This window comes from Panthera onca, chromosome A2 (assembly GCF_046562875.1).
Source record: "Panthera onca isolate mPanOnc1 chromosome A2, mPanOnc1 haplotype 2, whole genome shotgun sequence".
In the NCBI taxonomy this organism is placed as follows: domain Eukaryota; kingdom Metazoa; phylum Chordata; class Mammalia; order Carnivora; family Felidae; genus Panthera; species Panthera onca.
The window spans coordinates 38,702,686-38,717,305 of NC_138340.1; the positions used below are offsets into that span (position 1 = coordinate 38,702,686).

General features: G+C 42.0%; 1 protein-coding gene across 8 annotated transcripts in view; it reads right to left on the reverse strand.

Annotated features, from left to right (window-relative positions):
* FOXP1 (forkhead box P1) overlaps positions 1-14,620 on the reverse strand; it is a 506,962-nt gene that overhangs the window by 369,369 nt on the left and 122,973 nt on the right. The window lies entirely within an intron of this gene.

Genomic DNA, 14,620 nt, shown 5'->3' on the forward strand with positions numbered 1-14,620 from the left:
AGTCATTCAAGATAAATGATCACCAATCTCTCTACCAAGAACTGAACAGGCGATGGATGGGGAGGGGGAAGGACAGTGTGCAGGAGCACAATAAGGAAAACAAGAGAAGCAAGGATGAATTTCGGTTCCTAAAACTACATCAAGTTACGGCAGGCCACATGTTACCAGGGGCGTGAACTGAAACTAACCCTAGAAAGATAATGGAGCAGAGTTCATCTTCTTGGTGGTCAAGTGACCTAAAAAAGCAAAGCAGTACATGATATGGATTTCAAAGGCAACAGACCTTGACTCAAGGGTAAAATCTGCCATTTTTAAATTTAATTTTGAGGGGCACCTGGGTGGCTCAGTTGGTTAAGTGTCTGACTCTTGATCTTGGCTCAGGTCATGATCCCATAGTTCATAAGATCCGAGTCCCAAGTGGGGCTCTGTGCTGAGTGTGGAGCCTGCTTGGGATTCTCTCTCTCCCTCTCTGCCCCTCCCTGCCCATGCTCTTTCTCAAAATAAATAAATAAACTTCAAAACTGAAATTTAAATTTGAAAGAACTGTATAAACTTACAGAAACTTGCAAAAATAGGACAGAACCAAGAAACTGGCCTGGGTACACTACCGTGGCCTACAGACCTTCCTTAGTTTTGCTTACTTTTTCTGTAACCCCGGGCAATTGAACATAGCTAACCTCTTTGGTCCTCAGTTCACTCATCTGAAACATCGTGGTAAGAGCACCTACATTTCAAAGTATTTATAAGGATTCCATAAAACAGTGCTAGCATACCGCTTACAATAGTAGCTGTTACGCAGGGAGAACATGATAAATGGTCACATTATAACTATCGAACGAGGCTTTTGGAATTTGTAGGTCTACTTTTCCACTTTCCTTGGGGCCTTTCCTACTACCCACTAATACTGAGAAGGCATCTGCCCATTTTATAGTCCGAGTGACCTCAAAGGACAAAAACACGAAAAAAAAAAAAAATCACAATGTGTCCTACAGTAAGGATTCAAAGAATATCCAACTCAAAATTCTATTTGTGTGTGGACATACCCAGGTTTTTTTCTTTTTACTTCATTTATCTAACAGCAAAATGACTCAGTTACTACTGACAATGACAATGCCTTTTGACGTCTTTGGAGGAAAGAGGAGTGCACTAAAATAACCGAACCTTAAACCAACATCCAAGAAAAATCTGATACTTGAAATGGCTTTGCTTCTCCTCTTCTTTGGAGGGGTGGGGTAGGCTTTTAAATATATATATACACACACACAGATATGTATACATATAATATATAGGTTTTTAAAAAATATATATGTAATAAGTCTTTTATCTAAGTTTTCAATAATACTTAGATTATTTTTAATCACACAGATTGAACACAAGCCTGGATCTACCCCTGCTATCCTTTCCAAACCTACTTATATCATCGCTCAAGGGCAGCAGTGCTCTTTAAGAGGCATGCTCTGTAACAGGTCTTAACCAACCAGACCTCTGTTTAGATGTACCTTTTGTGCAGCCGAGAAAGAAGTGCACATACAAACAGTCAGTTCCAGGCACAATCAAGGCTCTCCAATTTGGGGGCTATCCCATACTCCCATCAACCACCGATGTGAGCCCATCCAAGACGCCTCTGGCTTTGGCACTGCAGACATATGCCAGTACCCAGAATGCTCTAGGCCCTAACTCCTTCACAGCTACGTTTTAAGGACACAAGTGTTCAATTTATAATAGGGAAATTAGAACTTCGCTGAATTTTCCCCCAACATTGCCATTTCTAAACCTTGAGAATAGATGAATCAGAAACGTCAAAGATTTTTTTTTTGTTCTTTTTCTTTCTTTTTTCTATTCGCTTTTCTTTTTTAGCAAATTAGCTGCATTTTCAAAATGTGCCACCCACAAACTGTGTGAAACATTGAAGTGTCTTCTCTGTTTCTATCAACAGTTAATTATTTGGAATCCATTAAAAGGACAAATAATATGTCCACTAATCAACCAAACGGCTATAGTAGACGTCTTTGGTCCATTTTACTTTATTCTTATTCTTTTGGTTCATTTAACTCTGTAAACCTCTCTTCTATTCTCCTAAAGTCAGACCAAATGAGAATCACATTTTGATAGTTTCATCTCTGATTTCAGATTAGGGCAGGCATCTCAAACCAAGTCATCTCCAAGGAAATCACTTAGTGTTAACTAAGATCATGGGAAAATAATTTAACACAGAACTGGATCTATTCCAACCACCACATGTATCAATTAACCAACCTATCAAACTTGGTTCCCACTCCCAAGATTTATTTTGAATGGAATCAAACACTTGGGGACACGGGGAAGCAGCTTATTTTTTATTTTTTGTTAGATACACCCAAATTATCAAAACCTGCCTTCTCACCTGAATTAAAAAGATGTCTTTAACTTTGTGGGTCACTGTCCCCTGTCCAGTTCTAGCTCCCTCTTTTTCAGTATGAACATATGTTTTCCTTAAAATTACTTCTTTTTTCCTACCCCGGTGTTATGCAAGATCCCTGCTTATTTTGGCAATAGAAACAAAATAAGAAGAGCCACCCAGAGTTCTCCATTCCAAAGGGAGGAACTTCCCAAGAAAAGCAAGGTTTTGCTGTTGTATTTCCTTTCAGCACTGCTGAAGAGCAGGCTGCATTCTCCAGCATGGAAATTCAGTACAGAGAGGGGAGCTGCTCTTGAAATACCTATGAGAACCATGAATTTCAAATGTAGGCAGGGACTACTGGAATGTTCATGATCAATGAGTGTTTGTAAAAAACAGGAATATACATATATATATGTACATATATATACACACATACACATATATGTATATATGTGTGTGTGTGTGTGTATATATATATATATATATATATATATAAAACACATGCGTGCACAAACACACACACACACAGATACAGAGAGTGAGGCACTTAAGTAGGCCTAATAGGCAATAAGAAAAGGCGCTTTTCAAACACAAAATATAAGGAAAGGAGATGCCTCTTCTTTCAGAGATAACCCAGAAAAAACCTAACTCTCCTATCAAGAAGTGAACCTTGACTTCATTTCCAAGAGCAAAATCCTCACTAAAATGGCCAGTGAGCCAAGGGGAAAGCTTTTAAAATGAAGGGGCTGACGGGCTTCTACAAGAAAAACAAAGAGGGGCTTGCATACAGAATACACGTTTCGATGAGGAGGGGTGAACGCCAAAAACAGTATAAGAATTAAGCGCTCACATAATAGATCACTGTGAGCAGAGCTCTCCCGCAGATGTCGGAGTGAGTGAGCTAAGCCTCACACTTGGAACGGTTGTATGACTGGAGCCATGATATATAAAGTAAGACCCAAGCGCCAAAGGTTTGATTTAGCCAAGCAAACGTGGCTGTTTTTCTTGGGTGGAAGAGGCATTTTTTTCACCGAGCAAAGAATTACGGTAAACATCTGCTAACCATGACCACAGAAGGGGTGGTTGTTTTCATCCAAGGTCATTTTAAAGGAATAAATGTAATTAATAAAACCACACAGTAATAGTACCCAACCGTCCAATAAGTCTGCTCGCTTCTACTCATGGGCCTATTTATTAAAGAAGCCATCAACAAAGTTTCACAATGTTGCCATATATACTTCTTGGGAACCACTGGTGTGGCATAAGCAATCTACCTCAACGGATGCTTGAAAATACAAGCGTGTGCCACTTCTTAACTCATCCCTTAGGCAGATGTCTCGCTGTGGGTTCTCTTGCTCTACTGGCAAGACTTTATTATAGTACACATACCGTTTAGGTAACTAAAATTCCATTAAAAAATACAAATTAAGGTTCTAATGGCTTTACTTCACACATAAAAGTACAAGAGTGCATCTCTCTGTCAAGTTCTCTCTCTTGAAAATGAGTATAAGAATTCATATAATCCAAAATGGTTTCAGTTTTGAAAAATTCCTTATTTGGTTCGTTCTTGTGGAAGGAATGGGGAGGTAGGGAAACTCGTGGAAAACTGAATTATTCAGGCTGACTGTCGCTCAAATCTGTCAAATTAGAGCTCAAAACATCACTTTACCTTTGAACAACCAGCCAGAAGCCCCTCTGCAAAAGAGTCATCTATGATTATTATTAAATGTTCCCAATTAGGAGAGTATCATCAAATTCATAAAACACCAACTTCCATTCTGAGGTAAGTGAACTTCTCTACCTACAACACCAGCAAGGTCTTCTCGATTTAGAAAAGGCAGTTTTGCCCAAACCACTACCACTGAGAGAATACAGCTCAAGAACTAATAAGGTTTCCTGTTTCTAACCCTCTGCTGAGATCGATATGATTGATCGACAAAATACTAAGTTCAATGAACTTCAAAAATATTTTCTCTCTTTGGTTTCCCTATGTCCCCTGGAACTAGATGCAGAAATTCCTAAAGGTCAGACTTCAGCAATCTTATGGAAAAAATAAATATTAAATTTATCGTCCATGTCTTCCAATGATTACAATAGACCACGGGGTCTGGGCTATTAGACCAGTTCTAAGAGCTTCCGAGCCCCAGGGGTGGGAGGCTGTCAGCTTTTCCAACCACCAATCTTCAACATAACTATTAAACACCTCCTAGGTGCCAGTTACTAAGTGGTGTGTGTGTACACGTGTGTGTGTGTGTGCACATGCATACACAGGGATATGTGTGCAGAGCAGGGGGGGGTGAAGGGTGAGTTGCTATCTACCGAATGCTACTACTGGTATCTGATAGAATCTTGAAGGGTAATAATGAACATACATTTCAGAGTCTGTTGAACTTGGAAAATTATTGTGTTCATCTTCTCATTTGCCATGTGTTTCTCATATGCTAAGGAAGGAATCAAGAGCGAAAGAGATGGAGAAAGCGAGTGAGATTTTGACACCTCAATGGGTCTCAGTGACGATGAATCCTAAGACAGGTAGGAAAGGGACTACAAAGACCCAATCCTATTCAGTAAGTGTCAATGGCTTCAGCTGTGAAAGAGAGCAAGCCTCATTGTAACCCCCAACTCCCCTCAATACAGTTAAGATTCATTTCTACAATTAAGTCCAGCATCAGAGGCCACTGTGGTCAGAATTGGAATGTAACCATGTGCCACTACACTAACCTATGCATAAGTGAAAATGCAGGGCATCCATCATATTCTTATAACAGGGGGATTAAATAAGCAGTAATTCTTAAGCTTTAAAAGAAAATTCCAAGCTTTTAAGTATATCCCTGGTGCAAGGGAATATGACAAATGTCATAATAAAAAAATAACTTCGTGGAAGGAAATAATTCTTTACCCCTTTTACATTTTCCCTGTGAAATGCACCATTTTAACCGAATGCATTACAACATACTTATCCATAAATGTAAATTTGTTTTGATAAAATGACGAGCCTTTTAATCCAAATTGCACAGTGATGCTTCTACAACTGATCTGTTATAACTTAGTAATCAGAGTTAACAGACTGCCTAATTAACCAAGTCATCATTTGCCAAGATCCAAATATGGGATGAATTGTGGGCCAAGGAGAAAATATGATGGACATGAAAATTATTAATTCAGGGAAGCATTCAAAGCATGTGGAGTTAAAGTTCTTTGCTAAATCTCACCATCTTTAATATCCTTAATTTTTATAACATAAGTTACATGTGCAAATAAAAAATATATTACAAGGTATACAGGAGAATATTTTTAAATCAACTGGTTATTAGTTAGTCGTATAATTACCTTTTAAAGCCTCTGACAACCCAGGAGGTAAAAATCATAGAGGTTTTCTGATAATAACAAATAACATACACTGAGTACTTACGACGTGCCAACATCCTATTCAGTGTATTATAGGGACCAAGATGTTTATTCTCTACATGAACCCTCATCCTTTGGAAGGTACTATTTTCGTCTTTAGATACCAGATGTGAAAATTGAGGTTCCAAAGTTTTTTTGCTCAGCAGAATGTATGAATAAACAAACAGTACCCACTCCTGTCAAGAGTCTTAGGGAAGTGCTATTAAGAATTCTACAGTTTTACTGACCAAAACTTTACCCATGGAAGTTTATCCATTCATTTATTACACACTTAGGAGGAGAAAGGAGATCGGGGGTAACTTAAGAGGCCAAGTGGGTGACCTGTACAGAAATACTGCACATCATCAGTTTTCTGTCCCTATTGCTAACATATTAATATGTCCTAAAAGACGTATAGTTTAACGGGGCTTCGATATTGTGTAAGCCAAATTACCTAGATAATTCAAATCTAAGTCCACATATAAGGTTTAATCCTAAAAGGGATGGGAAATCCACCAGTCTGACCATTTTTTCCTTAGCCACTTGAAAACTCCTACTCATTTTTGAGGACCCAGCCAGGTCTCACTGTTTCTGACTTCCAATTTCCCTCCCCCCGCCCTCCTCCTCAACCACATGCACAAAATCCAGAAGTATTCTTGCAGCCCCTGTATCACTGTATTATAATTGACCTTTCTGTCTACTTTTCAGATAGAAGTATACTGAAATCAAGGATCTGGCGTTAGGACGTAGAAGAGTGAAAGATGGCACACGGATGGCTGACCACAGGGACAGACAGGAGGAACACAGCAATGAATGAACTCCAGGCTCCCTGGAGGATAGATGCATGGTAGTATTTCTGAGGCAATGCCTACCTGCAAGGTAGCGAATCCCATTGGAGATGGCCAGATATTGGGCAGATAACTTTATGGGGAAATTTTCCTGTGATATTCAATCATGCATCACTGGGTTAGGTGATACTTAAAGTTCCTTCCAACCCAATAATCCTATGTATTCACTATGCCTCGAGCGCAGTGCCTTACAAGACACATATGCACAATCTATCTTCCCAGAATTCTAACCCCTTGTTCTGAAACCAGTACCCCTTCACCCGCTTTCCAATGCTTGTATAAGACGAACGCCATCCATGACTCCTGAGAAAAGCATGTGACTCACTCAAGGCCAAGTATACCTTCACACTACCCCCCCGCCCCTTATCTCTGCTTCAGTCCCGGACACTGCTGCAGTGATAGGCATATGGCACACACTGAACCAGAGAACCAGGGAGATGCAAATTCTATGACAGCTACTACAACTCATACGAAAAGATTCCCTTCTGCTGGAGTTGCTATGAAAACAGATTCATGAATGGTTATCATGTATACCACACGTTGGTAAACACCTACAGGAATGAATCCAACCAGAGCAGAGCATAGCCAAGAGACTGAGACAAGACTTAATAGCAAGATCTGAACTCTTTGGTCCAGATGTCCAGAAGCTATTTCCACCATCTGACTTTTCAGCATCATGAGCCAATTAATTCCCCTTCATACCTAACGCTACTCAACAACTAACCACAGAGACCCAACAAATGGTGGGTTCGGTATTGTAAGGCACAGACACATTACAAATGATGGGCTGTTTATATTAACAAGGAGACATTGATCCTTCCAACTCCGTTAGTAAAACTGTCTTATTTGTGTCACTTGCAACAGGATTTTACATTGTTTTCAAGCCTAATATTTTACTATATGTTTGAAAAACCCTAATATTTTTATTTTTTTATTTTTTATTTTTTTTTAGTGTTTATTTTTTTTTTTTTTTTTTGAGACAGAGAGAGACAAAGCATGAACGGGGGAGGGTCAGAGAGAGGGAGACACAGAATCTGAAACAGGCTCCAGGCTCTGAGCTGTTAGCACAGAGCCCGACGCGGGGCTCGAACTCACAGACTGCGAGATCATGACCTGGGCCGAAGTCGGCCGCTTAACCGACTGAGCCACCCAGGCGCCCCCCTAATATTTTTATTTTTGAAGGCCTAAGTCCTTGGCATACATCCTATAAATCTGTAATTCTACCAATCAAGTAACCAAAGACCTTCTAACTTTGTTAGCCAGTGTTAACCTCTAAGTAGCCCAGAGCTTCACCCTGGTAAATAAAAAGCCATCCATGAACGTATCCCAAGAAGAAAAGGGACGTTCTGAACCGCTTGCTGGGAGAACACCCCAGGTACAGGACTGCTACTCTGGGAAGGAGACCTTCTTGCTTGCCACACTTTTTCACACAGGTGATTGAGCGGAACAAATCAATTGTTGGGTGGTCAGGAGGCTAATAAGAAATAAAACGAGGGCTACGAAGATGAGGTTAATTAGAATAATGTAGCAGAGAAAAAGGACTCAAAGATCTAGAGAAAATGTCTTAACAGGCACATCCAACTGGAGATAGAAGAATGCCAATTAAGTGGCTGTCCTTGTTCTGAATCACATTGGGACATACTTTTATTTCCCACAGCTCTTGTACCGGCAAAAAGACTTAAAGCATGTGAAAAAATTTAGTAACATCAAACAGGGCCTGTTAGGTGGCACTGAAATCTAGAGGCTCAACAAACCATGTACGAACAGTCCCAGAATGGAAAATACGTGCTAAAATAACCAGTGCCCGCAAACCTACACAGAAGGCGAATGTCTACACGATAAGACCACAGACCAGGGCAGTTAGGAGCCAAGGCACCAGAGGCACGGTGCCGGGGTTCAAATCCCAGCTCTCCTGATAAGCGAAGAAGTCTGCGTGAGTCATTTGACCTCACCGTGCCTCCGTTTTCTCTGGAAGACAGCGTTTTAGAATCATACCTCTCTCACAGAGTTTTTGTGAGTTAATACATATGTGCTCAGAATCATGTGGGGCACACAGTAAATCCTCAGTAAAAGTAGTATTAGAGAATAGATTTTCTACCAACTGGAGTTATTCTAACAACCGCGGTTTACTAGAATTCCTCAACGTTAGGTTTTTCTCAAGTTCGGAAAATGCTCCTTTTACCTCCCGTTCCTTTTCAAGGGAGAAAGAGGAAACCATGCAAAGCAGGGATAGGTGATAACGTGAACTCCCAAGTTCTTCCAGGCAGATAAACCTATATAAAGCCAAGAAGTCCTAAGCACGGTGTATTCTAGGAGTAGAATTTCAGCAAACTGCCACGTTTAGGAAATGGGCCAGGACTGGAAGAACGGATCTGTGTCGCCGTTGATGAACGATCTGGGATAGATATGGACAGAGGCGAGGCACGGCCTCTGCTGATGAGAACGTCTATGTTTACTGACAGTCTGAAGAGTTAGCAGCAAGAAATTCCACCCTGGATGCATCCTCGGCAGCCTCCCCTAATGTGGCATTGAGAGGCCGCCACACCAGACCGCACCCAGACATGCAGTGACGTCTCATTAGAGCAAAAGCCCTTAGAAAGCTCCTAATCTCGCCCACTGATACTCAGGCACCCGGGTATTAAAACCCAAGCAGCACGAGAGCTGATCCCCGCGGCCAAGCCTCTTGTGCCAATGGCACGAATCAAGTCTCACCTTAAGCTGATCAGCTTCCCCCTTTGTGATTCGTGTTTTCGTTTCTGACACGGTATTGGGAGACAGGGGTGTGCCGTTGGTTTTCGAGACGTAAGAAAGCTGGGTCTCCCCCCTCTGTCATGAGACTGATAGAAGTTTTTCCTGAACCATCTTCCTGGGCTCAAACTGAACGTTAGCGTTTTCTTTGCTAAAAAGGATACGAGGAACCTAACTGGATGCCTTCGACTGTATTTTAATCGTGTTCTTTTCTTGTCAGAAGTCGGAAGGGTATACGTTACAAGTGAAAATAACCCTAGCCATTCCATAAATCACGTAAGTAAGAGTATGGAATGGCATATATTTTACCTTTTACCTTTTACCACCAGAAAAGGTGATGGGATACAGAGAGAGACCTGCTTCAGCTTTCCTACAGCAGATGCACAGAGCAACAGGGCAATAACTGGCCACCTTCCTTAGTGGCAGAAGAAATCAGAGCGAACAACGGAAAATACGCATATCCAGTTCCTTCCAATTGATACAGACCGGAGTTTTCCTTCAAAAAAGCAGCACGCGAATTTTCAGGGCAGATGCATCAAGTGTGTAACTTGTTAAAAGTTAGTGTCTACAGGATATTTGAGATGTAATCTATCATGAGACAGGAGATCAAACCAGCCCTGATTAATTTAAGGACAAAACATATATATCCCCAACCCACAGTCTTTAGCACCGTGAACTCCAAACTTCTTTTCTTTTTCTTTTTTTAATGTTTATTTACTCTTGAGAGAAAGAGACAGAGAGAGAGACCGAGGCGTGAGAGGGGGAGGGGCGGGGAGAGGGAGACACAGAATCTCAAGCAGGCTCCAGGCTCTGAGCTGCCAGCCCAGAGCCCGACGCGGAGCCCAAACTCACAGACCAGGAGATCACGACCTGAGCTGAAGTCACACGCCAACTGACTGAGCCACCCAGGCGCCCCTTTAATTTCTTCTTCTTTTTTAACTAGGCTCCACGCCCACTGTGGGACTTGAATTCACGACCCCGAGATCTGGAGTTGCATGCCCCACTGACTGAGCCAGCCAGGCGCCCCATGACTCCAAATTTCTAAGGTTTTGTGGATGTAGGTCAGGCTCCAAACCTGATCCTTCTCAGCATTTGAGGTTTATAACTTGAATTACCTGAAACTTGCCACAACCATCCGAAAGTCAACATGTCAACAGCCTATATAAAACAGATCATCCCTCTTAAGCTCATTTTGTCCTTTGGGTTTTAAAGTCAATTCAGTGTGTAGAACATGAGCAAATTAATAGGGAATCAAGGCTCTTCACCATCTTTACCAATTTTTTTTAGTACTGCAAGAAAGTGCAATCTGAGTTTGTCACTGTACCTCCCAAAACCCTTTGCTGTTCTTTCTGCACCAACAGCATCATTACTGTTCCAGACTCTGTGCAAAGCACTGTACAGGTATCATCTCATTTAATCCTTGCAATAATACTAGGAAGTAGGTAATGCTATTACCCCGGGTCAGATAAGTGAGAGGCCAGAAAGAGGAAGAGAAAGTAATTTGTTCAAGGGCAAAGAGCCAGTGAACCAGGGTGCTGGGATTTGATCTTGGAATCCAATGTCCTTAATTAACCTGTACCACCCACAATACGCTTTAGGCCCAAATGGCAAATGATTCTGTCTTCACAGGGAAGATGATGTATAACCCTTTCTGCATGGGACACACAGAGGATCACCGACTTGTATCGTAGAGAGTGGAAACCTTCCAGAGAAAACCCAAGGGCAGTATTCTATTCCTACAATAAAGGTGATGTGTGTGGTTTTATTTCTTCTCTTCCTCTCTCACCCAGATGCGGTCCTCTTAGGTATCATGAAAATACAGAAATTCACAGGGAAATCCCCAAATGGGCTCTATTTCAACAACTGCTAACTGTGAGCATGTCTACCATACGCTGGATACTGTCAGCAGCCAAAGAGACTTGCTGAATCGGGCAGACCTGCCCTGAGCACATCACCTGGCAAACAGGTAGATGCAGAAAACACAAGAGGCTTGGAGCGAGGACAGTAAGAAGGGGGAGGAGGGAAATCTTTAATGTGAGTGTTCCGGGCAGACCTCTCCAAGAAGTTGACGTGTGAACTGGGCAATAAGGAATGAGAGAGTGAGCGTGTGAAACACAGGGAGTGTTCCAGGTAGAGAATACCACAGCACAGAGGCAATGGAGATTTGAGGGCATCTGGGCACGGCAATGGTGCCTAAATGAAATATTTGAGACCATATAGCAAAAGCTCAAGGGTGTCAAGAGTCTCTTGAACAGGGAACATCTTCGAGCCACTATTTCCAGAACATCAAGTGCTGCTCAACAAACAGCCGTCACTGAGACACCGGGGTGGCTCAGTCGGTTAAGCGTCTGACTTCGGCTCGGGTCATGATCTCATAGTTCACGGGTTCGAGCCCCATGTTGGGCTCTGTGCTGACAGCTCAGAGCCTGGAGCCTGTTTCGGATTCTGTGTGTCTCTCTCTCTCTCTCTGCCTCTCCCCCACTCACACACGGTCTCTCTCTCTCTCAAAAATATATAAGACATTAAAGAAAAAAAAAAAAACAGCCACCATCAACTAGGTACCACCAATTCTCAATCTCTGGGACACACTGCCAGTGGGGCCATCCATGGACACGGCTGCAATCCGTGACGCAGTCATGCAGCAGCTTTGATAAGGAGCTGACACTGTTCTTTGAGGGCTGTTCCCAAGAAGATCTGTGGGGGACCAGGGCCTGCCCTGCAGACTCAGCATGGACGCAGGGCCCGGGATGAAACAGGGCAAGATCGGCATCGTGTAGGATCAGCCTGCATGAGTGAAACCCTACAGAGTTTCAGATTATCATCAGCAATACCAACTTGAAAGCAGTTAGCGAATTCTGCTTGCTAGGCAGGCCCACTGTCTGAGTAAGTAAAAAACGGAATAGAAAAAGAATTGCACGCCTCTCAGGGGAAATCGTCAAAAAGGGACCCAGAGATCTAAGTTCTGTTAGCAGGCCGGTCCAACAGCATGCATGGCTGCAGGGCCCTTGAAGACAGGCATCAAAGCCGCCTCCCAAGGCTCGACTTAAACTTGTAAGAGAAAACTGGGTTAGAAGCAATGGATTGTGAAACACATACTGTCCACAAGTAAGACGATGACCAATGAACCAGGCACACGACAGTAAAAACTGTTCAAAGATCGGGATTTCTACCACATCACCTGGGCTGTGTAGCACAATGCTGGCATTTATGACCCATCAGGATCTGTGCTAAGCTCTGTAGAAGCATCACCTCACTAGATTTTCACAGGAAGCCCGTTCCCGGTTTTATCCCCAACTCCCAGATGAGGAGGCAGGGGCGCAGAGATGTTAAGTAACTCGCTCAACATCATTCAGTCACTCAGTAAACGCAAAAGGTAACATTCGGTTCTAGGCTGATCTAAACTTCAAAGCAGACCACCACACTGCTCTCCTATGCCCATAAACGGCATTCAATAATGTTTGTGAATGCATCAACCACCATGATTCAGGAGAATCTGTCACAGGCTGGTCCAGGCAGAGACTACAGAATGAAGTATGAGAAAGTCTCATTCTATTTATTCTATGAGATACAACTTTTCTAAAATTTTTTGAAATCTTTATTTATTTTTGAGAGAGAAACAGAGTGTGAGCAGGGGAGGAGCAGAGAGAGAGGGAGACACAGAATCCGAAGTAGGCTCCAGGCTCTGAGCTGTCAGCAGAGAGCCCGACACGGGGCTAGAACTCAGGAACCGTGAGATCATAACCTGAGCCGAAGTTGGATGCTGAACCGACTGAGCCACCCAGGTGCCCCAGAGATACAACTTTTCATATGAATAACATACAGGCCAATCTGAATTAGAAAAATTGGACAGGGGTGACTTACTTGTCTTCCCCATTATCCTAGGTAAGTATTCAGTAGAGATGGGGGGGCCAGCAAATCACAGAGATACAGAGTGGACAGCTCTGTCCCTTCTTTGAGGGACAGTGCAGCCATCAGCAACATCCCCTGCAGACAATGGCATGACGAGAACTGGAATGTAAGCTTCTATGTCACTAGCACCTCAGGCTTGTACTCAAGTTTTGACAGAAGCTTATATCCAAAGGACACAAAATTCATTACAAAATTCTTGAGTTTAAATTTTGGTTGATAGCTCTCTTGGGAAAGAAATCCATTTCTCAGATTTGCCACGGCACTTTCAGTAAGAATATTATGGTCCTAAAATATTTACTGGGGTATGTATCTCCAGTGAGAATCAAATAAGCTTAAATTCAAACATGGAAAATTCAAATTAGAGATTATACACACAAGTCAATTGATGACAGAAGACATTCACCAAAAAGAAACAAAAATTAAACCTGTAAGAAAAATTCACACTGGGGTTTTGTAGAAGTAATTACAATTGTGGTTCAGTAAGCAATGACCTTTTTCTTCCTTACTAGGAGAACAGGGAATTTATCTGGACATCAAATTTCTCAAGTCTAAGGATACACTTCCCTTATGTCCTTAATGTTAGGGGTTGTTAAAAGGCTTAAGTGGAAGTCATTAAGACTTCATGGAAAATTGTGTAAAGAGGCCTGCTTCAGCTGAAAGGCTAATTTTTTCATTCCTTGCATTTCTGCCTCTCTTCAGGATGTAGAGGCAATGGCTGGAAAGCCAGCAGCCATCATGTGAGCTTGAAAACAAAACAACCCTTGAACAGGCAGGCGGAGCAGAAAGACAGACAGCACTAACTGCTCTCCTCCAGATACCTTTTATCAGACAGAATATGCAATAACGTTTTCAAACTTAGATGCATCTCTGCTACTAGAAAACAATTCTTAAATGATATGATGATATGAAAACATGTCTGAAGACGATCCCGTTTTTCCTCTCAGGAAAAAATGAGAAAATTCATGAATTGGAATTGTGATTCACCAAGCTGTTTAAGTATGACTTTCCCTCTTAATTACAACTACGAGTCCAGGAAGCATATTTGCCGAACCAGTCTCTATGTTGTGACATGCAACACTTGTGAAATTCAAACATAGCTGGAGACATCCAAAGCATTATTGTTTATTAAGGACCTTATTAAAGGTGGAAGATCTTAAACCACTTGCAGAATCTGATGATTAAAAGAAATTTAATCGTTGTTCATTGGCATTTGATCTTTAGCCTGCCATAATCTACCCATAGATCCCTTCATCCATATTTGATACTCAAGAGACATTTCAACAGCTTGTCCATCAACTGCAGAGGGGAAGGAACGTACAGAAAAACCACATTACTTAGAAAATAAAAG